The following is a 27,738-nucleotide window of genomic DNA, read 5'->3' as shown; positions in this document are numbered from 1 at the left end:
AGAGTACCATGGCGTCAGCCTAGCTCACAGCAACCTCAAACTCCTGGGTTCAAGCAATCCTACTGCCTCAGCCTCCCGAGTAGCTGGGACTACAGCTATGTACCACCATGCCCGGCTAATTTTTCTATATATATTAGTTGGCCAATTAATATCTTTCTATTTATAGCAGAGACGGGGTCCCGCTCTTGCTCAGGCTGGTTTCGAACTCCTGACCTCGAGCAATCTGCCCGCCTCGGCCTCCCAGAGTGAGAGATTACAGGCGTGAGCCACAGCGTCCGGCTCATGTACATTTTAGACTACGCTTGTCTATGCCTACAAAAAAACCTTGCTGGAATTTTGGTAGGAATTGCATTAAAACTATAGGTCAATTTAGGGGAAAATAGACATCTTTATTGTGTTGAGTTTGTAAGATCTTTTTGATTTGTTCCTTCTCCATTCCTGTAACTAACACTCTGATGGAGAATATCATTAGTTAATGCCTGAATTACTTGACTGACCTTGGAACTTGCCCTTGGGTTGTGGTCTTCTGTTGTCCCCACTCATGCTGTGTATTGTTGCCAGGATGATGAACTGCAAGCCCTCCTCCACCAAAGTTGCTTTCTTGTTTGAGGGTCTCACATTGCTTTCTACTCCAGACCGCCGCCCAGGCTTACCCTCTTATTCAAACTCCCCGAACTTCCACTTCTAATTTGGTCTTGATATACCTAGGTAATTCACGACTCTGAACCGCTCCTTAAACCTATAACTTAGCCAGGAATTCTTTCCACACTGCCAATCTGTTTCCATTTTCTTCTGTCAATTCAGGCTTACTCAATGCAAGAAATATTTCCTAAATAACCTGGTCATCATATGTTCATATACAGTGGCAGGCCTAGCATATCTGACATCTGGAGCAAGTCATGTTTAATGCCATCTTCCCCTACAAAATGTAATTATGTTCAGTAATAAGCATATAATATAAAAATGGCAATAATTGATATTTTATTGTTTTATTTTTTAGTTTTAAAACAATTAACTTGAAAAGAATAAAATTCTATTTTAAAGATATTCAAATTTAACAAGAGACATTTCATGTATTAAGTAAAATTTATACTTATGAGACAAAAATTATTATACCTTGCAGTTTGCATTCTGTTTCACTGTTTTAAGTTTTAAACATATTTTAAATCTCAAGTGGTCATATAATGACTTAAGTTCTGATTCTCCCTATTTGTAATCACTGTGCTATTTTTATTTATTTCACATCTATTGTTTAAATGCAGGCATATGTAGCACCACAGAGGCTTGAAACACAAACTGCACCTGAAATAAGGTCAAACTATTTAAATGAGTAGGAGCTTACTGGTAAAATGAACACCTGTAATTGAGTTCACATGTGTTGAGGGCTGGTTGCAAGACTAGGAGTTCTCCAAGCCACAGCCACATAGAATACAATATTTATTAAATGAGCAGGAATAAAGATGTACTAATTTGTGTTTATTAAAGGATAAGTAATAAAATAAAATAAAATAAAATAAAACTAATATACTGAATATATATGATTAAAATTCACAGCCCCTCAAAATGTCAATATAAAGTTGTCCTATTATCCAGCAATTCCATCCCTAGATGTATATATACCCAATAGAAATAAAAACATACTTTTGCACAAAAACTTGTACCCAAACATCCATAGAAGCATTATTCATAGTAGCCCAAAAGGGGTAACCACTCAAATGTCCATCAACTGAAGAATGGATAAACTATGGTATACTCATATAATGGAATATTATTCAGCAACAAAAAGGATGTAAGTGCCAATACATGCTTTGGCATGGATAGCCCTTAAAAACATTATGATAAATGCAAGAAGTCAGACACAAAAGGCCACATATTATATGATTCCATTCATATGAAATGTCCAGAATAAGCAAATCTATAAAGATAGAAAGTAGATTAGTGGTTTCTTAGGGCTGGGGGATTGACTGGGGAAGTCGGGGAATAGGAAATGGCTATTAATGGGTATGAGGCTTCTTTTTAGGGTGATGAAAATATTCTAAAATTGATTGTGGTCATAGTTGTATGGTTCTGTGAATATACTAAAAACCATAAACGGGTGAGGTGTGTGGTATATAAGTCATATCTCAATAAAACTTTAAAAAGCAACAATAGTAAATGCAGCAATCATTTAGAATTTAGATCAACACAAGATTTTGGGTAGGGAGGAATATTTTATCACTGTCATTGCTAGAATTCCTTGCATGATGATTAAGACCCACCATTAATTGGTTTTATCATCCTTTTTAACTTCTCTCTTTCAAGTACTAGCCAGGCCCGACCCTGCGTAGTTTCCGAGATCAGACAAGATCGGGCGTGTTCAGGGTGGTATGGCTGTAGACTCATTTTTAACTTCTCTGTAGACAATGGCCCTCTCTTTTTCAGGCACAAGGGTAGCCCTCTCCCACCACTGCGTCTTGGCATGGCACTGTTGACGCAGTCAGTGTATGTCTACACCATGGCTCCATCTAGCAACTGGATGATATAAATAGCTTGTGTGCAGAGAAAAGTCTACTTTGGTGCTTATAAGAAATTATAATTTAAAAAAATGAAGTGACATTCCATTAAAAATGAAATAAAACCTTTTATACAGTTAAGTGAGTCTTCTGTAGACTTCTTATTCAGAAACCACTGTTCTTAAATTCGATTAACCCAGGATCTAGATTTTCTTGAGCTCTTGGGTAGCTCCTGTTGTCAACATGGAGAGCCCTATACTCCGCACCAGCTATGAGCAATCCACGGGTATAGATGTCTGGTGCTCTTTCCAACCCCCAAACCAATGACAGCTCCTACTTTCGCGGCTCTGGGGCTGTGAGACACTGCCCCTGAGATCATCTCACCCTCCAGCCACCGACCAATGCCCCTGCTCCTCAGAGCCCAGGCCCCTGCAGCATGGCTGCCATGTACTCCCCTTCCCCTGACGGAGCCCCACATCCCCAGGGAGCCCATGTGCCCTCCTCCCCAACACTCTTCTCCTCCTATGTCCCTCTCCCCCCACAGGCAGTGCCACTGGCTCCACCTGAGGAGGACACATTTCCCCGGAAGTTCCCAGGCCTGCCAGTCCTCCCACCCCCCGGCCCTGGGGAGTTCATGTCTCCACTTAGACGGCCAGGGTTAGGGCTCTTGGAAACCTGACTTGCCTCCTGGCAATGCCCTAAATGGTGGTCAGTTCCTACAGTATGACAAGTGATATTTGAAACAGACATTTCTGTACATACTGCAAATTTTAGAAGCTAGACATTGTAATAATTTTAATGATAAGACGAAGACTCAGAGAGATTAAATAACCTGCCCCAAGTCACACAGCCAGTAAGTGAAAGAACTGTGACAGAAACCTATGGTTTCTGCTTCCCATTCCAGTTCAGTATTACATAGAGGAGTGGACCACAGTGAAATTATAGTCTGCATAGACTTTTGTTGGTTGGGCTTGGAGCCTAACCACCATTTTAGATCTTTTTTTTTTTCCCATGGGAAAATGCATTTCAAATTCCAAGCAATCAACACACAAGTGTTCTGAAGCATAACTGATTTTTAATTTGGAGGCTGTTTCTATTGTCTTCCCACTGAAGGTTTCATTTTTATTGATTCTATTATCTTACTGGTCAGGACTCAAACAGAGAAGATTGAAAAACAGAGGCTTTGGAGTCAGACTTGGGCCCAGAACTTATTAGATGTGACCCCAAGCAAATTACTTAACTTTCTGAGTCTCAGTTTCTTCCTCTGTAAAATATGGGCAACATTGTACATATAGGATTATTGTAAGAATTCAATGAATAATACATATTGTACAATGCTTAGTGTGGTGCTTGGTGCAGAGTCAGCCTGCAGTAAACACGGAATATTGTTGTTGTTGTTCAAAAAGGGGAGTCAGGCTGACTACAACCTGGCTATCCCCATTGGCCAGGGATGGTCTTTGTTTATTCCTATTGTGCAGGTGAAATATTAACAGCATGCCCTGCCACTCTAAAGATGACCCAATATGGATGATAAATTGTATGGTCACCCTGCCTGGAGATGGGTGGCTGGCAGGGCCCAGGAGTTGTGACTTCAGTGGGAACACCAAGCTAACCGTAGGGAACTAACCGTAGGGAAATCTGGCCTTTGTCAAGAGCAGCCCACCAGGGAGCTCAGCGCTACTGTTTGGATGTTTCCAGAAGCAGCATCTGGGTTCCCGTTGAGGGTCGGAAGACAGGAAGAGAGCTTGCAGGGATGAGGGAGCCTGGCCAGGGAACCAGCAGTCACGCAAGTGTCTGGTCAGCCAGGAGCCCTGCCAAGGAGCCAGGCCACGAGGGCAGGGTGGGGGCTGGAGAGGACGCCAAGGCCAAGACGGCAAGCCAAACAGGAGATGAGGGGGAGCCAGAGGATGAGGTGTCAGGGACAAAAGTAAGGAAGGTCAGCAAGGTGCCGGAAGGGCAGTGGGTCTCACCGTGTCCCCGCAGGGGGGCCTAGCTCCACCTTTCCTTGTCTTTAAAGGAGTTGGGGTACTGTCTAGGGCACAGCAGGGCTGCACCCTCCACGATGGTGTGCAAATGTGCCAGGGCTGATGAGGGACCCTGAGAAGACTGTCGGTGACAACAAGGACCAAACCTAAAGTGGGCAGTGCCGTTCAAACCTCCCTCCACGTTCGATAAGCAGAATTGGCAGCTTATTTCAATTTTACCTGAGTACTTAACTTCTCACAAAGTAACTGTCATAAAACACTTCCCGTAAATGAGGAGTAATCATTAAAAGCCCTCCTACTCAAGAGGCACCAGGGCGAAAAGGGGCGAGAGTCAGACCCAGGTTCTGCCTTCTTCTGTTTCTTCCTGACTTTGATGTTTTAGGTGAGTCACTTCACCTCCCTGAGCCCACTTTCCTCACTTGTCAGTGGAGATGATGTCGTCGTGAAGGTAAAGGGAGAATATGGGAATGCAAACGTAAATATCTTCCCAGAAGGTTGGGACAGATACATGGATGATGGGTCCACAGTAGAGAATTAATATTAATGGAAATTCAGAAGGAATAACAACTTTTCTTTTCAACAAACACTCCTGGTTTGAACCAGAATGCTGGCTGGGGCTGTGTGGGTCCAGTATTTCCAACATATATAACATACAGCACCTTTGATCAGGGCAGCATGGAGTTACAGAAAAGGCATGGGCTCTGGAATCTGGCAAGCCTGGGCTCCTGTCCAAGTTGCCCTTACTGCTTCTATGTGACTTTAGGCGAGTCGTTCAGCCTCGCAGAGCCTCGCTGCACTCGCCTGGAGAATGAAGATAGTAGTGCCTACCTAGCAGGGCTAAGCGAGATCAGGTATGGTGCTTGGCACAGACTAATAAATGGAGGTTCTCGTGAGCACTATGAAAGCACAGGCAGTCCCCAGGTCACGGACTACCTGACTTATGAACAGGCTCCCAAGGCTTCCCATAAGGATAATTTATAATGAAATTATTAAATTAATAATTTGGGGACTAGTTTCCTTCGAGCATGTAAACAAACCCGCATGGCATAGGCTGTTGGTTGGCACAGCATCTTTATGCTAGAGACTAATCTCACTGTTTATACGGTCGCTCATGCACAGCGTCACTTTTGTCTTAACGTTTTGATTTGATTTCGCGAGTCTTTCCCCTTATGACCATGCCTGTAAAGCGAAAGGCCACTGCAAGTCCAGGTGAGCTTGCAGAGAAGAGAAAGGTGATTACAATCGAAAGGAAAGTAGAAATAATTAAGTGCTCAGAGAAAAGCCAGACGCTGTCATTCATGGGGAAAGCATTAGGCTTTAGTTGCTCAACTATTGGAACAATTATGAAGGATGAAGTGAAATAATGGAACATGTGAAAGGCAGTGCTCCAATGAAAGCATCAGCTATTACTAAGCAACCCAGTGGATTAATTACTGAAATGGAGAGGTTATTATTGATTTGGTTAGATCAAAATAAGCATAACATTCCTATTAGCCTAGTGTTGTTGCAACATTAGGTGAGTGTTAACATTTGATATTCTTTTCTGAAATATCTCCTATTTCCTATCTAAACTTTTTGATTTTATTTTTATGTTCTGTGTGCTTGAATTAAAACAAAGAGGACACTCGTTTCTGTACCTTATTATTACAGTACAGGGCTACTGTACTGTATTATTATTATTACAGTATTATACTATTATTGTTATCACATATTAGCCATTATAGTGTTGTTGCTATTATTATTACCATATATGCACTGTTCATCAGGGATCCACGTTACATACAAATCCAACCTAAAGACATTCTCAGGAACATTATCTCGTCTGTAACCTGGGGACAGCCTGTACCTTGACCTCTGCCTAGCACAGCCAGGAAGTTCGGGGACAAAGCCCACGGCTACTGCCTGCTGCTTGTCAACGGAAGTGAGCAGTGGGGCGAGGCTGCCAGAAAAGGCTAAGGCCAGGCCAGGCCGCACAAGTGCAAGTACAGGTCTGGAACTCACAGTGTGTGTACATGTGTGTGTGTGCATGGGCGTGAGTGTGTGATCCCTGTGTGCTCTGTTCCAGTTAGATCACATCTGGAAAACTATGTGCAGCTTGTAGAAGCTCATCTTAAAATACAGGGAATCCAGAGGAAGAGGCCAAAAGACCTAAACACGATCTCATTTGGAGAATGGTCAAAGGAGCTGGGGAATTTAACCTGGAAAAGAGAAATCTAAGGGCAAAGTAGTAACTGTTTTCAAATAATTAGAGAGTTTCAAGCAGAAGTAGGTGAAGACATATTCTTTGTGACTCTAGAAAGCAAAAGAGGACCCAAAGACAGAAATGACAGGGGCGCTGTTGAGCTCCATGCTAGAAAGGACTCAGTCCAGGGGAGGTCTTCACCTAAGGGATCGGGCTGCCATAGGCAGTGTGGTGAAAGTCCAGGCACCGCAGGAACTGCGCAAAAGCTGGGTGGCCTCTGGGCCCAGGATTCCTGCACTGGGTTGGGCTGGGATTAGCTGCCCATGAGGTTCCTTCTGAGTCCATTAACTCTTAATAGAGCTCTGGTGTTCACAGTCCTGCTAAAATTGTTTTGTCCTTAATATAATAAATCATATTTTATCAATCTTGAGTTCTTCAAAATAGTTCTTCAAAATTAGGCCTGAAGACATTAAAAGCCAGAGGAAACAGTGAACTTGGGGCTCTTAGAGCTGATTCATTCTTGCCATTAGATTCAGAATGCTTTTGATGATTTTCATTCAGTCATAAATATCTATGAGAGCTCCCAGGTACTACACACACCTTCTATAATTCCTCTTCAAAATCCAACATGGAGGCCGGGCTCAGTGGCTCATGCCTGTAATCCTAGCATTCTAGGAGGCTGATGCAGGAGGATTGCTTGAGGTCAGGAGTTCCAGACCAGCCTGAGCAAGAGTGTGACCCCCATATCTACCAAAAATAGAAAAAATTAGCTGGACATGGTGGTGTGCGCCTACAGTCCTAGCTACTCAAGAAGATGAGGCAGAAGGGTAGCTTGAGCCCAGGAATTTGAAGTTGCAGTGAGCTACGATGAGCCACTTCACTCTATCCAAGGCAACAGAGTGAGTCTATCTAAAAAACAAAATTCCTTTCTGAATAAATAAATAATTTTTAAAAATCCAACATGGAGTCAAAGAGTCCTATTTATTTCTGTTTTTTGAAAATTTAAAGTATAAATTTAACGTCTAAAAATAGTTAATATCACTTCACTTAACCCCTTCCACTTTTATTTTCTCTCAATTTGTTCTAAAGTGCAGAACATATTTGTGCAGAAATACTGCGTACACACACAGAAGGGAAATTATTTAAAAAGGCCGATTTTGAACCTCTTTTTCCTCCGAATACAGCCGTGTAAATTACATTAGTTATCTCATTTCAGTCATGGAGTGCTACAGAAACGTGATTCAGGCCTGAAACAATGTTCAGTCATTCATCACGAGGACCCTGGGGCCCAAGGCAGATCTGTGGACAGTGCAGTCCTGGCCAAGCGCTCCGAAAACTCATCTGGCCAAAGGCGGGCCATCAGAAGCGGACATTTGAAACATGTCAGCAGTTTCAGAGGAGCACCCAATGACATTTTAATCTGAAAAATTATAAACAACCTCACTCCCACCACCAGCCATGCCACCTCCTCAGGAATGTGCAGCGTGCGGATCTGAAGGAGCCATTGATAAGGGAGGCAGCTTTAAAGTGCCCTGTGAGGCAAGAGTCTGACAGCTGAGATTATTTTTAATGCTTTCAAAGGCACATGCTTTATAAATACATGCACATATAGAGCATAGGTCTGTTTCTACGCGTAACATGTGTACTCAACAGTCTATTTAAAAGCATTTCAAAGCCCGATTAGTAATGGCTTCTCCTAAGTGCTGTGGGCGAGAGATAAAGAAGGCCCCTCCCTGCAGTCACACAGAATGCTCTAGTCTAGCCGACACTCTTCCAGACCATCTCCATCTTCCTCATTTTATAGATGAGGAAGCTGGGATTCCAAGAGGGGAGGTGACTTGCTTAAGGGTCACCAGAAAATTAGGCTTAGAATCTAGGTTTCTGGAACCCAAGACGGGAGTTTATTAGGTGGTGGTGGAAAGAAAACACCCACACTGTGAAGAACCACACAACAACCCTGAGAATGGACAGAGACACTGGGCGCCAGGAGTCCTGGTTCTTAATACAGCAAAGGAAGGCAGACCCTGCCTCGTTTTCTGGCTGTTGCAACACGGACCACCCACACTAGGTCATGGGCTAGTGACGCCACTGGCATGGAATGCAAGACAGCCAGTGGTGCCTATGCAGGCAGCAGGCTGAGCCGCTAGCATCACCTGCTTGCTAAGAGTAGGACTAGCCCTGCCATCCTTCATGGCTGTGCCCTTCTGGGTTCTCCACAATGGAAGAATGGATCCACTAAAAAGAGGAAGACGCACATGGGAAAATATACAAACCCCACCTCCTCCTTTTCCCAATAGGAAGAGCTACAGCTCTTGCCCTTGGGCCTGGTTTGCTCTTTTCCTGAAGGCTCTCACCACAGTACTAACGGGGGTGATTACAACAGTGCAAACAGTGAGATGACTGAACGGAAATATCCACCACACCAGTTGGTTTTACGAAGCAACTGGCTGATTGAGTCGATGATGTCAGTGGAAGAGCCGCTCTGCATAGACACGGCCTCATTCTCTTCTCCACTTTCACTTCCTCATGTCTTTGTTTGTTTACCCAGACAGGGTCTTCATTTACCGGGTTTCTTAGCACCAATGAGGACCCACACAATGAAGCTTGGATAACACTCTGGTGGGGACACTGCGGACGGGCTCCTCTCAATACGCACATGGTTTGGTCACGGAACAGTCTGTCCTTTCACGGGGCACTGTGGAATGAGCACGAGCTCTGTGAGCGGGCACGCAGGGCATCCTCTGTCTGAGAGCCAAGTCCTGTTTCCAAGTTCCCCACTGTAACCTTGGAGACAGATGGACGGGGGTGGGAGGACCCTGTGAGAGGCCTTTGTTTGTCACTGGAGACTCCGTGGAAAGAGGGTATGGATAGCTGGATTCTGGGCCTGGCAAAGAAGCAGGGGAAAAAACTGGGAAGAGAACTTCTCTTTCCAGAACTTCTGCAGGCAGAGAAAGAAAGGATCTGGGCCAGGTACAGATCCGTCATAATAAGCATTCCATGTTTTCTAGTTTTCCCTCCAAACCTCCTGAATGTGTCCTTTCTAGCTGCTCCCTCTCACACAAGCTGCAAAGTCTTTACACAGGAGGTCGGGGGCCTGTGGTGTTTGTTTGGCACATGCATGTAGTTCTGGTCATGCAATGGTACCACCGGGCAACCCTAGGTGACCTGATGCAGGCTGTGTTGACATGTCACTCAAGAGAGTAAGCAGTGGAGAAAGACGAGCTGGGTGCCCATTTGCCAGCATGATCTATTATAGAAGGCAGCAAAGTGACAGGGACCCCCAAAGTCTCCAGCTGAGTATAGCCTATGGGGACTGTGCACCCTGGACTCACTTGGATTCTCAGAAGGACTGCCTTGCTATAGGATTTTGGGGTCTCTTCCAAGCTACATGAGGTAGCTATATGATCATGTGATGAGGTCTCATTGTGAGTGATTTAAATGTCCAATGGATAGTTCTTAGAATCATAATAATTATTATTTCTGCAGGAACCATTATTTAAAGCATCTAGTACATGGCAGACACCTACTTCCTTGGTTTCATTTCCTCTCCCCAACAATCCTGGGAAGTGGGTATTATCCCCTTCGATAAATGAGAACGCAGAGGTTAAGGCTGTATAACTAGAAAGGGGAAGAGGTAGTTTTCACCCCTAGGGCTGTCTGATCCTACAGTTTGCATCTTTATAAAATGCAGATGAGAAAGTAGTAAGCAAACACTACATTCAATTTTAAAATATAAATATTTTTTACTGCCGTATAATGTGCATTCAATTTTGAGTATCACTTTTTTATCTCTGAGAGTACCACTCATTGTCCTGCTGGTTATACCAGACTGGAAGCACAGTATGTCCAAAGTGTGATGCGGTTTACAAGATGTTGATGTATCTCAGGCTGCATTACCAGAAATACAGTGTCTAGGAAGAGAGAAGAGAACACCATTCTCTGTACTCCTCAGTCCACATCTGGAACATTATGTCCTATTCTTGGGGACACAGTTTAAGAGGGGCACCAGCAAACTGGAGTCTCAGAGGAGTCTTAAATCTTCAGAGGAGTCTGACCTGGAAGGTGAGTGGACCTTAAACCTATGCAGAAAAACTGAAGAGCTGGGATTATTTGGCTTTCAGAAGAGTTGGAGTTTCTGGTGACATGTGGGGGTTGGGGGGGCAGGAAGGGAAAGGGATGCAATAGGTATCTTCAAAGTTTGCGATGCTATCCAGAAGAATGAAATTCCCCAGTGTGGTGGTCTCCAGGACAAGTGCTAACTGCTCAACAGAAAGAAGGGCTCTCCAGTATCTGGAACTGTTCACAGATGGAAGAGCCTGCTTTGTGAGGTGAGAGTTTCCTGTCACTGGAGATGTCCAAGCAGAGCCAGGACTGGGTGTTTACGTGATAGAGGACAGTCAAACATCAGGACTACATGACCTTTAAGGTCCCTTCCAACCCCAAATTACACAATCTACCAGCTAAGTTGCCATCATAAACGTCCTCTCAGATTCTATTTTTCTCCTTCCTAGTATCTTGTTTTTCTCCCTCCTGATATCTCATTTGCACCTAATACTTCATGGCCTTCACTCTTCCCTTTCACTCAAGTTGTAATTCTAATTTAAAATAGTTCAATATTAAGCTAATCATTGATAGCTTTATGAGGTTTTCTCAAACTAATTTTTTTTTAGATACCTGATCTTTTCAATCAAACATTCATTCTGGATTTCTAATATGGGACATTTAAAAACAAATCTCTGGTCCTTGGGAGGGCAATTTGTTTTTATGAGCATGTTATTCCAAATATTCCTATCTAATGACCAAATACTGTGATAGTTTCCTCTTCTAAAATGGAACAGAAGAAATATGGATTCTTTTGGTTTCTCCTGCCCCTGAATGTTGAATTTACTTGTGTTGGCAATACTGAATGCATATACATTCAATTCAATATGTACTGTTCATTCATTCACTCAACAAATATTTGTGGAGTGTCCAACATCATTCTAGGCACTGGGAAAACAGCAATGAACAAACACAAAATTCTCTACTCCTGTGGAGCTACCTTTTAACACAGGAGACAGACAATAAATATGATAAAGAAATAAATATACAAGATAAACAAAATATATATGAAATGGTGACAAGCACTAAAGAGAAGACTAATGTAGGAAAAAGTGTGTGGGGGGGTTGGGAAAGAGAAAGAGGATGTTGCAATTTAAATAGGGTGGTCAAGTCCCTTTACATTTTATTTAAATAAGGGGAGCCCCACTAAGAAGGTGACAGTGAGTTTTAAACCTCAAAGGAAAGGAGTGAGCAAGGTATAAGTATGTATTGGAAGAACATCCCAGGTAGAGGGAATAGCAGATGCAAATGTAAAATCTTATTCATGTTCTGAACACCTGCTGAGCATCGTGGTGACAAAAAGGACTGTGCTGAGCACCTGCTTAGCATCGGGGGTGACAGAAAGGACTAAAACACAGGTCTCTGAGCACCAGGATCTTGAAGAGGAGAGAACACATCTGCACCCAAAACAATAGGCAGTTAACTGCCAAGTGCTAAATCTCAGAGATCAGATCACTGAACCACTTCTCCTCTTTACCTATATTGGACTGGCCATGGTCCCCTGGAACACACCTTGCATGCTCACCTCTAGGCCTCTCTCTGACTGTCCCACTTCCCAGGCCAGAGTGTTCTTCCCACACATCTCATGTGTTAGATCTTACACAACCTCCAAAGCCCACCCACACTTGTCCTCCTTCAGGAAGCTCTTCCTGACCATCCAACACCCAATGTTTCCTTTTTCTGAACCTATATGGGAGCAAGATTCACTCTCAAACGACTAAACCAGAATCCAAACTGTAACAAGATCCACAGGTGACTGAATGTGCACCCTGAAATCCAAGCAGCACTGTCTTCAAATGTGGCCGAACACTGAAAAACCCTGGGAAGCTTTTAAAATTACCAGTGCCTAGTTCCACTTTCAGAAATTCCGATTTAATCAGCACGGGTGAGAGCTGGGTATCAAGATGTTGTAAAAAAAAAAAATTCCCAGGTGATTCTAATATTCAGCAAAGTTTGTGAGAATTACTGGTAGCTCCTCTCTGTTTCTCTCAAATTCTTCCCACCTGTTTTGCCCTAGCGGTCAAACAGCTTGCCTCCAGGCTAAGTCATGTTTTTTCCGCCTGAGGTAGATTCTTAGGCACACAGAAGCAGGAGCAGCCAGCTTCCCCCACCCCCCACCCCATCCTTCCTCCCCTGGAACAAGGGTTCTGGGATCAGCCTCACAGAGACCTTCCCAGGATGCAGAAGGGCAGCAGGGCCACAGGGGGAGGTGGACTCGGAACAGACTCCACACCTAGCGCTGTGGACTTAGGGTAAGCCGACGTGGGCAAGCCACATAAGTATCTTCTCTGTAAACAGGGAGCAGCAATATCTCTGCAGTCTGCCTCCTGGAGTCACAGGGTCTGGGAAAGATCAACCGAGATCACATGCGAAAGTGTTTTTAAAATATTAATGTGCATGAAATCTTGAATGCCTTACCATCCAATAGCCCTAGGATACTCATCTCACACTTGAAAAATCTTCCTTTCTCCTACTTCCCAAAACCTAAGCAAGAATTTTAAGCAAAATTTTATCTTAGCATTGAAAAGGGATGAATATTCATGTGTGGGATCTGTGCTGACAAGGGTAGGTGTGATCAACAGTTACAACTCACTGCATGATCAGCTAACAGAAGGCAGTGATTCCGTGACTTGAGGACATTTTAATTGGCACCAAACACCCCAAGAATGTTCAATAAATATTAACTAATGTGGCCTAATTTAAGATGCCACCATGTAAGTACACACTACGTCACTACGGAAGTGAGGAGTACTACTTATTGCTTCCCCACGTGACCTAATTTTCACCCTTTTTTTTTTTACATTTGCTGAGTGTTTTTTATTTCAGAATATTATGGGAGTACAAATGATTTGGTTACATAAATTGCTTTTGTATAGTTTGAGTCAAAGTTATTGTACCTGTTAGGTGTGAATTTACCTATCCCTTCTTTCCCCTCCCACCTGCTTGATTTCCAATGAGTGTGATTTCCATATGTGCACATAAGTGTTGATCAATTAGTTCCAATTTAATGCTGAGTACATGTGGTGTTTGTTTTTCCACTCTTATGATACTTCACTTAGAAGAATGGTCTCCAGTTCCATCCAGGTTAATACAAGAGGTATTAACCATTCTGCTGATCTGCTAACTGAAAGACCAAAAACCCTGGCTTATTCAAACAGGCTGTTTTACTAAAAGTCATAGTCCTTTAAAAGTTATGCTCAATCTTACACAACAGAAGTTAGAATACATGCAACTGCCCTGCCTTTATCTAAACCAAGTGCTAGGAGCTGCAAGAGTGCAGAAAGGCTCCTTCGCCCAAACATTGTCTCCCCACATCTACCCTTTAAAAATTCTTTGAAGTTCTCATTCTGGCGATTTTTAAAAATAGATACAAATCCCCTTGGGAAGGGCAACAAGGAGGTACCAGCACCTTAATGTGAACCAGATGTGGAATACAGCCATGGTATCTATGCTTTCTGGATTTCACAGATAAAGTTTAAAAGATTTTGGGGGGATCCACATAGGACTGCTACTTTTTTAATTTATCAGAGACAGGACATCAGCCAATACCAATAACAACAATCATTATTTCATAATAGAATAGATGGTTCAAAATAAACTATGAAAAACATAGTCTCAGAATGAAGGACTGTCCTGTTCAAGAAAGGACAACTGGACAGGCGCGGTGACTCATGCAGACATCACTCACTCCACGGGGCTGCTCATGGAGGACAGAAAGATCTCAGTCAACCCCTAGCACATTCCCAGGCCTAACTTGTGAGCGACAACAAATCATTTAAATCTTCAATGTAGCCTGGCGCAGTGGCTCATGCTTATAATCCTAGTACTTTGGGAGGCTGAGGCAAGAGCATCACTTGAGCCCAGGAGCATGAGGTTATATTGAGCCATGATGAGCCCACTGCACTCTAGCCTGGGCAACGGAGTAAGACCCTATCTCAAAAAAAGAAAAAAAGGACAATTGTAACCTTAAAATTATGATGATACATCCAGATAAATGTACTACACACATGACCCTATTTTTCCTGTGGGTCTGCATTTGTGAGCTAGTATTCTAGAGGGGTGGGAGGGTTTGAAGCAAGTTGAGAACTTAGTGTCCTCAAGATGGGGTGGGGAGTAAAGACAAGGGTATATTCTAAAAAAGGGGGAAAGAAAGTAGAAAGGAAACCTCTACGGTAATAATTTTACCTAGGATTACATACAGATACATATAACAGAGTCCTAGGACATTGGGCCTGAAGGGAACTTCATCCCTCGGTTATAAACCAGGATGGTTGTGCCCCACCTATGGTACCTGAGAAAAGAAATCTTGGGGTGACAAAGAGTCCGCGTGCTAACTTTTCTTTCATTCATGAGTGTACTCGCTTCAGTCTCCTTGGGGAGCCACGTCCCGGTTCCCAGGAGGGAGAGGGAAGCAGAGAGGAGAGGAAATATGGAAATAATGTTAACAGCCTGAACTTGAACTAGCGATGTGACTGAGAGGCAAGGAGAGAACAAAAGGACCTCTCTTACAGTAGTCCGTGGCTTCCTCCCTTCCAAAGGGTGTGAACCACAGAAGTGATAGAAACATTTTCTGTTAAAGACTATTTCAGACGGAAACCCAGAGGCTCAGGGGACTTGGCCCGAGGCCATATAGCTGGTGACCCCGGGGCTCAGCCCAGCCCCAGGTCACAGGGCCAGGGCTTGCTGGGGCCACCGCCGGTGTCCCCTTTGGCCCCCCTCTCGCAATTTGACAGCGTGTCAAGTACAGCAATTAAAACAATGCCCTTAAGTCATGATGTATCCTCCCTCTTTCTTCCTTTCCTGTTATCAGACAGGTTTTGCTTCCTCCTAGATTTTTTTTTTTTTAAACAAAGCCCAAAGTTTTTGCTGCTCAGAGTGGAGCCTCTTTGCTCGCGCAAAGCCGGGTGCCCGCACCCCGGGTTTCCCCGCCCCGGGGCGCGGCGGCGGCACGGGCGGCACGGGTGACTCACACGCCCCCGCGGGCGTTCCGGGAAGCGCCCCGGCGCGCGGGGGCGCAGGGTTTCCCCACTGCGGCGGCGTGGCTGTCCCCAGCGCCGAAAAGGGGACCTGAAACTGGTGGGCGGAGTGGCGGGAGAGGAAACCGCGGCGCGCAGAGCAGAAGCAGGCGTCACTGTTGCTTTGGAACCGGACCAGAGGGGACCTGGGCTTGACAAGAACAAAGCTGGAAATGCCGTCTGGAGGGGACAGAGCGGGGCGAGCGCGCCCCAAACCGCTCGGCCAATCTGGGAGGATCCCCGTTGCCCCGCTGGGGGCGGAGAGCAGGGCTGGGAAGGGGAACTTAAGGGGAGGTCGGGTTGGCAGGAGCCCCTTTCTCCTCCCTCTCTCCTGACTCAGAGCCTGCTTGCAGGGCTGACCTAAAGCCAGGTCAACAAGCAAGTGACAGCAGCAGGCCGAGGACCGCCTGGCCCCTGCGCAGAGAGGGCGTTCGGGGGAATGGCGTGAAGTGAGGGCTGTGCCAAAGCAGCACCCGCACACCTCCCCTCTCAGCCCCGCCTTCCCAGAGAGCAGTGCCTCCCTCAGACATTCCTTTGTCTTCAGCGTTGGCCTCTCCACACCACGGTGGAGGCTGGGATGGAGATGGAGGCTGGGATGGAGATGGAGGCTGGGATGGAGATGGAGGCTGGGGTGGAGATGGCTGGGCAGAGCCGTAGGAGCGGGAACAAAGACCGGCCGGTGGTTTGAGTGGAGGGCCCAGGCAGACATCCAAGACAAGCCCATGGGCCACACAGCTGGCCGCGGTGAGAACAGGTGCCAACACGAGGACTGGGCTGAAAAGCTCAACCACCAGGCAAAGCAAGTCCATGAACTAAATTAAATCTTGGCTCTAAAGAAAGACATAAAGATGAAGGGCCTGGTGCAGCAATTGTCACTGCGGGTTAGGCACTTTAATTGCGTTATCTCTATTTTAATTTACCTCTAAGATAAATGCTCTTACCCCATTCTACAGACAAGGAAAAGTCAGAAAGTTAAAATTCCAGTCTCTGGGCCCATCTCCCTAAAGCCAGCTCCCATCCCTCTCGCCTTTTCCAAGTTCTGCTTATAGGAGGCAACAACTACCACTCCCTTTTCCCCTTATGTTAGGGTTTCTGCACTCATAACCAAGAGAATCTTGACTAATGATACACCCTTTAGTCCAGTAATTTTCCTTCTGGGAATCTGCTCCAAAGAATATTATAACATAGCCAAAGAACCAAATTCCTCAAAATATTCACTGTGGCCTTACTTATAATATTAAAACAATCATAGATACAAATGTCCAGGAGTGGAGGGGGAAATAAACTGGTATACTTATGTGATGAAATTTTACAAGGCCTTAAAATGATGTCATGTGTAGGGTTTCATAATTTGAATAAGGACTTATGTTATAATGGCAAATAAGAAAGTGAGATACAAAATTTTATACGTACACACATACATATATATCCACATACATATACAATATAATCACAATATGAAAAAATATCTTAAAAAAAAAACAGAAGGAAACTTACCAAAATGTTACATCTTTGTGTAACAGAATTACACCCAAGTATTGTTTGCTTTCTAAAACATTTCTTTCTAAAACATTTATGTATTTTCTAGTTTCTTTACAATGAGAATAAGCATGTATTCTTAATTAAAATATTAAAACACTGATTTCAAAATTATATATAGTATATAATGTAAGCATATATATATTAATATATATGTGTGTGTGTGTCTGTATGAAATTGCTGCTGAATAGGAAGTCACTGGGCCTGGGTAAAAGAAGATAAGATATACTTTAGCAATTTCTCCATTAATTGAATGATTTTTCTACAATTTAAAAAGGGTATATAAAAGTTAAAAGTCAACATTTATATGTCCAAGACATTAGTGAAAGGAAAGGGCATGCCACAGTAGGCCAGAGGAGGGAAAAACATCTGAGTTTTAGAATATACAAAAAGGAAATGAGATTGTAGCTGATTCCTGATTGGCAAGGACATGCCAATTCATGGGCGGAAGAGAAGAAGATTGGAAAGGAATTTTAATGGCACAGGAAAGAATACATTCATAAACATTACATAGGGAGGGAGGTAAGGGGGTAACGGGTAAGGTTATGGCATCACAAGTTGTTTTGTTTACAACAAATATATTGTATTTATCAGTAGAATATTTTCTAATCCTAAAGATTAGGTGTACAAAATGAATTTAACATGTTCACATTTGACCTAAGTTTGTGGATACCAGTATTTTTATCTCAACCCAAGCAAGATGATGATTATGCTTATTTTGGGTTGGGAAATGCCTAACAATCAGTGGCCCCTTATCTGTGGCCTGTTCCTGTTCTATAGGGAAGGAAGGGAGGAAGATCAGGCAAGTCTTGTATCTGTGTGCTGTGTATCCCTGGAGATCTTTATGTAGCAGCAGAGAATAGGCACTATTTAATAAAATCAGGTTACTTTGTTTGAGAACTATTCAGTGTTGTGTGAGGATCAGGCAGAATGGAGAATGCAACAGTATCTTTTAAGTAACATTACATACTGTATTTCCAACAACTGATGGGCATGGGGCATAAACCCTGGGAGGACCTGTGTTATGATATAAAGCAGAGCTCTTGTTCTGGGATTGAAATCTAGGATTCTCTGGGTGGTGGGCATAGAATTTAATAAGCCGTACCCAGAGAACTCAAAGAACTCTCTGGACTTAAGGAAGTCTTGAGTGGTTCCAGTTTCTTTCCCTTGATTCTTCCCCTGCCAGGGGAGATCCCTGGCTGATCTCACCATGTGTGGGATTTTTATCACTTTCCCTCCCTCACCTATTGAAAGCTGTACTCATTTTACTGGGAATGATGTGGGAGGACCCACTAGGTTGGGGGCCAAACTCTAGAATCCCTTCATGGATTCACAGGCCTTCCCCTAACAACACTCCAGTCTCCCCATTCTCATCACCCTGTTTTCCAAGGACTGAAATAGATTACAGAGGGGCAGGGGAACTACACATGGTTCTTTTTAAGCTTTTAAAATCAGAGGCTACTAGAGCCAGGAGATGGGTATTTCAGCACTAGGAAAAGGCTAGGCTATCTACAAATACTTGATGGTTAAATGAAGAACTAGGGAGCATAATGTTTGGGTTGGATGAGACTTTGTGTGGCATCTCCATGAAAAGTGAGACCTGTCTTGCTTGATATCCTGCAACTTATGGAATGCAGTGAAATGTCATCTGCTTAAGATGGGTCTTGTGCTACAATGTGCAGTGATTTCTTAATACCTTCCATCAAAATCAAAGGTGGTAGAGAAATCATCTTTTTAAAGAATTATAATAGCAGAATGGAAAGCATTTCTGTTTAGTTTGCTTAGAATCAAAACACCAACGTAAGCATTTGCATGACACTTGGGCTCACAAAATGGAAGAATTTTCTGACCTTGTCCTTAAATAAAAACAAACAACACTCTAGAGACTATTTCTTTAAAAAATATGTGATGAAATCCAGAAGGTACTTTTATCTCATAACATCCATACCAGAAGATTAATCTCTGTGCTCAATGTCTTGTTCTGGTTGGGAATACATTTGAGGCAAGCTTTGGAATCCTCTCTAGTTAGAACATCTGTTCCACAGTTGTTAATGTTTGTTTGGTATTGCCCAAAAGAAGGCAGTGGAAGGGAAGAATTTTTAACAATGAGTCCCAAGATAGACTAGACCAGCAGCATTGCTTATTTTGAAAAGGCATTTTTTGGGAGCAATCTGACCTGTATGTTAAAAAAAAAAATTGACAAGTTGTTGGACCAAGAGATGGATGTACATCTAATACTGGAATGTAGTTTAGCTTGGTTTTACCACTTTGCAAAATTTTTCCCACAAATATTTACTCATTGAATTATTACTGCATTCCATACTAGCAGAACTTAGTTTTTGAATTTTTAAAGATTTGAATGTTTAAATACACATAAGCATAAGTGAGAGACTGATTCTACACTATTAAATTAGAAGTGTGCAAGAGTAAAAAAGTTCTAGCTATCTTACAGAGAAAGCTTAAGTAAAATATGTAAATATACCATTTGTGAAGTTCTACCTTCACCAAGAAAAGAGAGAACTGTCACTTCATTAGGCTCCATCAAATTGGATTAAATTAGTTAATGAGAAGTAAAATATCTTCTTAATTTGTTAACTAAGGTGATGTTCAAGGAAAATAAAGCTGACCTGCATCTGCAGAGTAGTTACCTTTAAGGTAAAACTCAAAGTATTAGATAATGTTTTTTAAAAAGATCAGAGTACAACCCCTGTGTCCATAATGCTATCTTTAAATTATTCACATTACACATTCAAGAGTTCCAACAGACATAATTTATACAGATTCTGAATTTCACCTGAGGAAAAACCCTTGAGACCTAGCATTTGAAAACTCGGTAGAAACAGCTGGGTTTAGTTCCAAAGCTCCAAAATTAAATTGAAATAGGGAAAGATCCTAATCCCTCAAACCATCTGTTCAAGGAAGACTGAAAAAAATCATGACAGAGTCTTCAGTGGGAACAACAATGGGCTCTTAACTGAAGTCTGTAAGTCCCTTTCCTATTCAGTATTCCAACGGAGTCTCACAAACCCTTTTTAGGTCTATCAAAGCAAATATTACAGATAAAGAAACTGAGGCTTAGTGAAGAATCCTACTCAATGTCACACCAGGATTTCCACCTACTTGACCTCTTCAAAAATTCTAAAGTTACATTGTACTTTTCTGTACCATCTTCCAATTCTATTTTTTCTTCCCATCTTCCTTCCTTTTTCCCCTATTTTCTTCTTTCTTTCCTTTCATCACACATTAATTAGGATGCATCTGTGGTGGCAGAGATTATTTTATGTTGCTAGTGTTCACGTAAGAAACATTTACAGCCTGGCACTGTGGCTCACGCCTGTAATTCTAGCACTTTGGGAGGCTGAAGTGGGAGGATCACTTGAGGCCAGGAGTTTGAGACCAGCCTGGGCAACATATCGAGACCCCATCTCTACAAAAAATAGAAAAATTAGCCACGTGTGGTGGTGCATGCATGTAGTTCTAGCCTCTCCTGAGGCTGAGGAGGGAGGATTGCTAGAGCCCAGGAGTTCAAGGCTGCAGTGAGCTATGATTATGCCACTGCACTCCAGCGTGGATGACACAGAGACACCTTGTCTCTTAAAAAAATTTATACTCATAGCAGCAGAAAGGCTAGGAACTCTTCATGGAAATTTGGAGCAGTGGCATTCATACCAGCTTTTCAACTCTGCCTTATTTCTTTACTGTTTGTATTGAAAATAGAAACTTCACATATCACACAGAGCATAAAACAGTACATAACATATCAGTATCCATTTTTGCCAAAGAAAAATACACATAACTTTGCATGTGTATAGCTCTCTAGGAAATATCTTATCCAAAACAAAACACCTGGCTGGGCATGGTGGGTGACTCACGCCTGTAATCCTAGCACTCTGGGAGGCTGAGGTGGGAGGATCGCTCAAGGTCAGGAGTTCGAAACCAGCCTAGACCCTGTCTCTACTAAAAATAGAAATAAATTAATTGGGCAACTAAAAAATATATAGAAAAAATTAGCTGGGCATGGTGGCACGTGCCTATAGTCCCAGCTACTCAGGAGGCTGAGGAAGAAGGAGCGCTTGAGCCCAGGAGTTTGAGGTTGCTGTGAGCTAGGCTGACGCCATGGCACTCTAGCCCGGGCAACAGAGTCGGTCTCTGTCTCCAAAAGAAAAAAAAAAAAGACAAAACAAAACACCTGGGCCACCCAGAGGAAAGTTTCCAGAGCAAGCCTAAGGGTGACAGATCCCAGAAAGGGTAGTGAGGTCAGGCGGGCAAGAAGAAGAGGGCATGGGAGATAAATGGTGGGCTGGGTGGGTGACCCTCAGACACAAAAGAAGTTTTGCTGATGTGCAGATTCAAACAGCGGTGATTTGCAACTTATTTTTTTAAGCATGATATGTGTTTTGTTCAGATAAATTTCACCCCAAAGCATAAAACCAACAGCACTGAAAAAGCAGAGCTCTCTAGCTGAAGCACAGTGAGCCCCTAGAACCTTCCCTCCAGGCCCCTCTAGTGGCTCCTGTTATGGGAAAAGCAGAGCACAGCCTTGAGGTTATTTGTACTTGAGTATCCCCTAAAATAAGCAGGCAAACCCAATGTTTTAGGATTAAAGTATGGCCCCACAGCAACTATTTCACCAAGAGCCCTAACTCAAGCCCACTCCAACTCACAGGTTTCAGAGAGAAGAAGATGGCCAGGGACTCCTCTTTCCTGGAAACCTGATTACTAATCTTCAACATGGAGTTTACCCTCAGTAGGACAGGGGTGTGAAAATAGAAGGTTTGGCTTCCTAGGGAAATGGCCGGGAGTTGTTGGATTGTTGTGGGGCGTGTTAAGTTTATCTAGTCCTAAAATAACAGCTCTGTTTAGAGAAAGTTACTCTCAAATGCATATCCTGCAGTACTGCACTGAGAATTTGATCATACTTTATATTCCTTTAGCAATTCACTATTCTCAAAGCACACTATACTTGTGACCATTATCTTGTGAGAGCCCCATTCCATGAGGCAAGCTGGACAGATATCATTATTCCATTTTACAGATGAGGAGTCTGAGGCTCAGAAAGATGAAGAGAATCCTACAAGGTGACACAACTAATACATAGTTCTTCTAATTTCTGTCTAGAGCTTTAAACATGCATGCTAGGTACATAGCCCTTGCATCCTAGTGCAGTATTAAGTAAAGGCCACATATTTGGCATTACTAGCTCTGTGTCTTTGGGGAATATCGTTGTTCTCATTACATAGCAGGTGTAATATTACCTGCCTCATCTACTTGACAGAACTTTGAAGAACAAATGAAATAATTTGGTAAAAATACTCTGAACATACCATCCAAGGGTTACTCTTCTCCCTTCCCCATACTCAACATTTTGGCAGGTTCTCTGTCCTTCTATTAACTTGGACCTCACTTTTTTTTTTTTTTTTTTTTTGAGACAGAGTCTCGCTTTGTTGCCCAGGCTAGAGTGAGTGCCATGGCATCAGCCTAGCTCACAGCAACCTCAAACTCCTGGGCTCAAGCAATCCTCCTGCCTCAGCCTCCTGAGTGGCTGGGAGTACAGGCATGCACCACCATGCCTGGCTAATTTTTTCTATATATATATATTAGTTGGCCAATTAATTTCTATTTATAGTAGAGATGGGGTCTCACTCTTGCTCAGGCTGGTTTTGAACTCCTGACCTCGAGCAATCTGCCCACCTCGGCCTCCCAAAGTGCTAGGATTACAGGCGTGAGCCACCGTGACCGGACTGGACCTCACTTTTGTAAAACAAATAAAATTTGTTTCACACTCTCTGTTGGTACTGTGCAAGCCTCTTACTATTGTCAGCTGCTGGCTGGTGGCTAGGGCAGCCAGCTAATTACACTTTTGCACCAAACTGAAGCTCTTTACTTCCCTGTGTCAGAGATTCAAGGATGCACTGCCCAAGGTTTCTAAGGCTGCTTTGTCCCCAACCCCAGCAGTGGCCATAAGGACCATGAGTCAGGGGGGAGCCAGATATCTGTGGAGTGTTCATAGGCCACAGTCTTCTCCTTGGCAGGATCAGAACCTGAATTTAGCAAGTTCATTGGAAGATGATCTGTGCTCTGCAGCTAAGTTCAGAGGGGGATGACTTTGTAAAATCACATAGCCATTTAATCATTTATCATAGGAGTTCAAAATTGGGTTTGTGCTTTTTACAGATGTGGGCCTCATTGAGGAGAACAAGCTACAGATGGCAAAACTTGATGAAAACGAAATCAGAGTAAAGACAGTTGGAATAATTTAGGGAATATATATGCTATTACAAAATGAAAATAACTTTGTTGCTTTTTCAAAGTATAAACATTATACATGTTCATTGTTCCAAAAAAATTTAGAAAACAGCGACACAGCAGTGTATGCAGAAAAGCGTCCATCCAGAGAAAGCTATATTGTCAATGTTTTTGAAATTAGATATACCATTTTTTCTTATGTATACAGTTACTAAAATGGAATTATACTCTACATGCTCTTTTGTAAACCTTTTAACTTAATTTGTTCTTGGACATCTTCCTATGCCTCTTAATATATGGCAGCCTTTTAACTAGTTGCAGCATGAAGGATATCTTTCTCAAGCCGTGAGTTAGTCTTACGGAGCCTCCTCTTCTGAAGGCACCATCGTCTGAGCCTCCTCCCACCCTCTCTAGGATCCCTGATGCTGGATGGTTCTGAGAAACACACTCCTGTTGTTTCTGATCAGCCCGACAGGCAGCCGCGGGCCAGCTGACTCTTCTCAGGCCAGCTACTTAGCTCTCAAGGCCTCAGGTTCTCCGTGTGTTAAATGAAAGGTTTGAGGAGAGATTTCTAAGAATCTTTCAGCTCTAAAATGACATACTAGCTTGTAGTTCATCTATGTCTGCGTTTACCTTGGCACAGGACAATCCTGGCACTGAGTGAAAGGGGGTCCCACAGGAAACCTGGACGATGCACTTGAAGACCCTGCAGACCCTCTGCTGGTAGCAGATGGTTGAAGCCGCAGCGCTGGGGGACACACAGGGTGTGGAAGAGGGTCCTATTAGGAATCGGCTCTGCTGATTTCCTTTCAATATGGTAGAGGGGATGCGAAAAGGAGGCATCGCATTCACAGCTTATCAGCAAATACAGCCTTTGGGGTCGTTTGGCTCTTGCTAAACACAAGTGTCTAAACTGCAGGATAACTGTGGTATTTGTTTTCTGTTTTAAAAGTCCTTTTGCGGCTGGGCGCAGTGGCTCACGCCTGTAATCCTAGCACTCTGGGAGGCCGAGGCGGGTGGATTGCTAGAAGTCAGGAGTTCGAAACCAGCCTGAGCAAGAGTGAGACCCCATCTCTACTATAAATAGAAAGAAATTAATTGGCCAACTAATATATATAGAAAAAATTAGCCGGGCATCGTGGCGCATGCCTGTAGTCCCAGCTACTCGGGAGGCTGAGGCAGCAGGATTGCTTGAGCCCAGGAGTTTGAGGTTGCTGTGAGCTAGGCTGACACCATGACACTCACTCTAGCCTGGGCAACAAAGTGAGATTCTGTCTCAAAAAATATATAAAAAATAAAAAAATAAAAGTCCTTTTGCATATATTACCTCATCTAATTCTCTTCCCTCTCTTTTAGATGAAGAAATTGAGGTTCCGAGTGTGTTGATTTGGCTAAGATCAGAGGATGATTATTTGTGGAATGAAGACTCAACCCTAACTAAGCACCACCAGCGTGTTCCTCCTCCACCTCCACAGTTTCCACACTGGATACACTCAGACGCATGACAGACGCACACATATGTGCACAGCACTCACACAGAACATACTCCTCCACCCCCACCTCACCACTACACAGACCCAAGACAGCAATGCCCTTCCCTGAATCCAGCCACCCTGTCTAGACATATTCATGAGCATTATGCCAAGCACTGGGGATGAAATGATGAACCAGGAGACATGGTTCCTGACCTCACAGGGTGGATCATCTCGAGTCTAGGACGAGGCAGGGATAGGGTGCGGGTGAGGGTGTTGCACTCAGTGTGACAAGAACAGGGTTGGGGAAGGGCGAGGTAGGATGGAAGCACACAGACAGGGTACCTACCGCTTCCTCAGGGGAGTGGGGAAGGCCTCCTGGAGGGAGAGACACCCAAGCTGAGATGGGGAAGATGGGCTGGAGTTGGCAAGGCCCAGGGTGGAGTTAACAAGAGAGCTGGAGAGAGTGTTTCACACAGAGGAAGAAGCATGTATGAAAACTTGGAGGCCAGACGAGCATGGCACTTCTGAGGAAATACGAGGAGTATGGCGTGGCCAGGGATAAGGCTCAGGTGGGCAGGTGCTGCCCACTGAGGCCGCAGAGGAGGCATACGTGTGAGTGTGACGGGCTGGTGGGCCTTGTTGGTATTGGTGGAGTTGGTGTTTGTCTTGAGGGTACTGGAAAGCTATATTGAAAGGCTTAGTGAGCGACCCTGGTGACAAGCTCTCATCAAGACTTTCTCCTCCTACCCATTGTAAGGCTCTGTGGGTATAACGGTTTTCTGGTCCTATCTTAAGATATACTCTGGCTATAGTTTCTGCAAAAATACAGATGTTCAACCTCAGGACACCTTTCCAGTTTAGGATGCCACCTCCATTTCACCTGCTTTTGCCACTCTTCCTAGGTCTCTGTGGCCTGTGCCAGGTTGGCTGGGACAACCACTGTGACCAAGACGCATGGATATGACAGTGTATGGGCCAAACAGCTTCTAACTGTTCCCACCCTCAGCCTCAGCCTTACCCCAGGGCTTAACCTCCAGCTGTCCAGCTTACAGAATATCAACCGACCAGACAACATCCTCACGAATACTAGAAACCAAGGTTAAACTATAATTAGAAGTATGTGGGCTAGCAAACTCTACCTTCGTCATAAGCACAGAGAAGCTATATTAATATCCAATAAGCTATAGATAATAGAAATAATCAATGAAAATGATGCATGGCTCATATAACACATTCAATAAATACTTAATTGAATAATATTTAGAGAACTCTTATAGGAACTTGTAAAAAGAGAAAAATTCATATATAAAGCTAAACAAATTATGGTATTTTTATAAATTATATTAAGTAAATTATGTTTTTTTAAAAATAAAAGATATGTATATTTGCTTGTATATGCACAGAATATCTATGGAAAGATTTCCAAAAAAATTAACACTGATTACTTCTAGGGAGAGAAACAGTGGGGCTGGGATGGGAGGAAGATTTTTTTTTTTTTTTTGCTATAACCTTTGGAAACTTTTACATTTTGAACCACAGAACTGTGATAGCTGATTTAAAAAATAATTAACACAAAAAAACCCATCCTTTCAGTGGAATCCTATGCAGTGATTAAAAAGAATGAAATCAAGTTATAATTTCAAAAACAGATCTCCAATGTCTGCTGTCACTTGAAAATAGCATATTTCAGAACATATGTATAATATAACAGAACTTCATTTATGTGGGAGATAATAAATAAAATAATTTGATATGTGTATGTGTTAGCGTAGGCACAGAGGCAGGTCTCTGTGCCGTCAGTTGCAGCAGCCACTGGCCACATGTGCTATGTACATTTAAATTAATTAAAATTCAGCATGTAGTTCCTCATAGCACCAGCCACACCCAGGTGTTCAAACGCTGTATGTGGCTAGTGGCTGCCACACTGGGCAGCGCAGACAGTGCACATTCCCATCACTGCAGAAAGTTCTACTGGACCGAACTGGTTGAGATGAATCCACCAGACTAGTAACTGACCAGGCCTGCAAGGATGTGGGAAGGGGCTTTGTACTTCATAACTCTCCATATTGCTTGAATCTTTTTTTTTTACAGTTACTTTTGTAATTTTACAAGAGAAAAGGGTGGCATGCCCCCATGGCAGGTGTTTAGCTCTCATTAAAATCACACCCTGCCTTTTTTTCATGATCCCTGACATCCCACACACGAGTCCGGGAAGGCATGGCCAAGTGCTGCCAGGGGAGACGTTCCAGCGAGGGGGAAATGGAGACAGTCCCTGTCCGGAGGGAACACCAGCCTGGGAGGGTCCCTTGGGGCCATGGTTGACCATCATGCCTAATCTCATTCCCTTCTGGGCTGTGTTTTTCAGCCACTTGTGACAAAAATGATTTGAGCATCTACCAACTGGAGAAGCAGAGGCCGAATTATTTTTCATCCTTGGAGCTCTGGAATCTGGTAGGGACAGGGCGGGCACTGGGAGGGCCACCTCCAAGGGACCCAAAGTTCTCCCAGGAGACAGGAGGGTGGGTGGGAGGTAGGAGAGGACATGGCTCCTGGGGAGGACAGACATCCTGGCACGATAGGACATAGGGCTAAGTTCAAAATGCCACCTTGGGGTCGAATTGACAAGGACGATGGAGCTGATACCTGCTCCATGGTTTCTCAAACTGGAGCAATGACAAAGGTGAAGAGAAAGCTGGAAGAAAA

At 43.5% G+C, this 27,738-nt stretch overlaps 1 protein-coding gene across 1 annotated transcript in view; it reads right to left on the bottom strand.

Moving 5' to 3' along the window:
- The window catches only part of ARHGAP31 (Rho GTPase activating protein 31), a 129,195-nt gene that overhangs the window by 85,141 nt on the left and 16,316 nt on the right, over nt 1-27,738 (bottom strand). The gene's annotated exons all lie outside the window — the stretch shown is intronic.

Source organism: Microcebus murinus, chromosome 1, assembly GCF_040939455.1.
Source record: "Microcebus murinus isolate Inina chromosome 1, M.murinus_Inina_mat1.0, whole genome shotgun sequence".
NCBI lineage: Eukaryota > Metazoa > Chordata > Mammalia > Primates > Cheirogaleidae > Microcebus > Microcebus murinus.
Note: the sequence above shows the minus strand (reverse complement) of the source record. Positions and strands in the feature narration are given on the sequence as shown.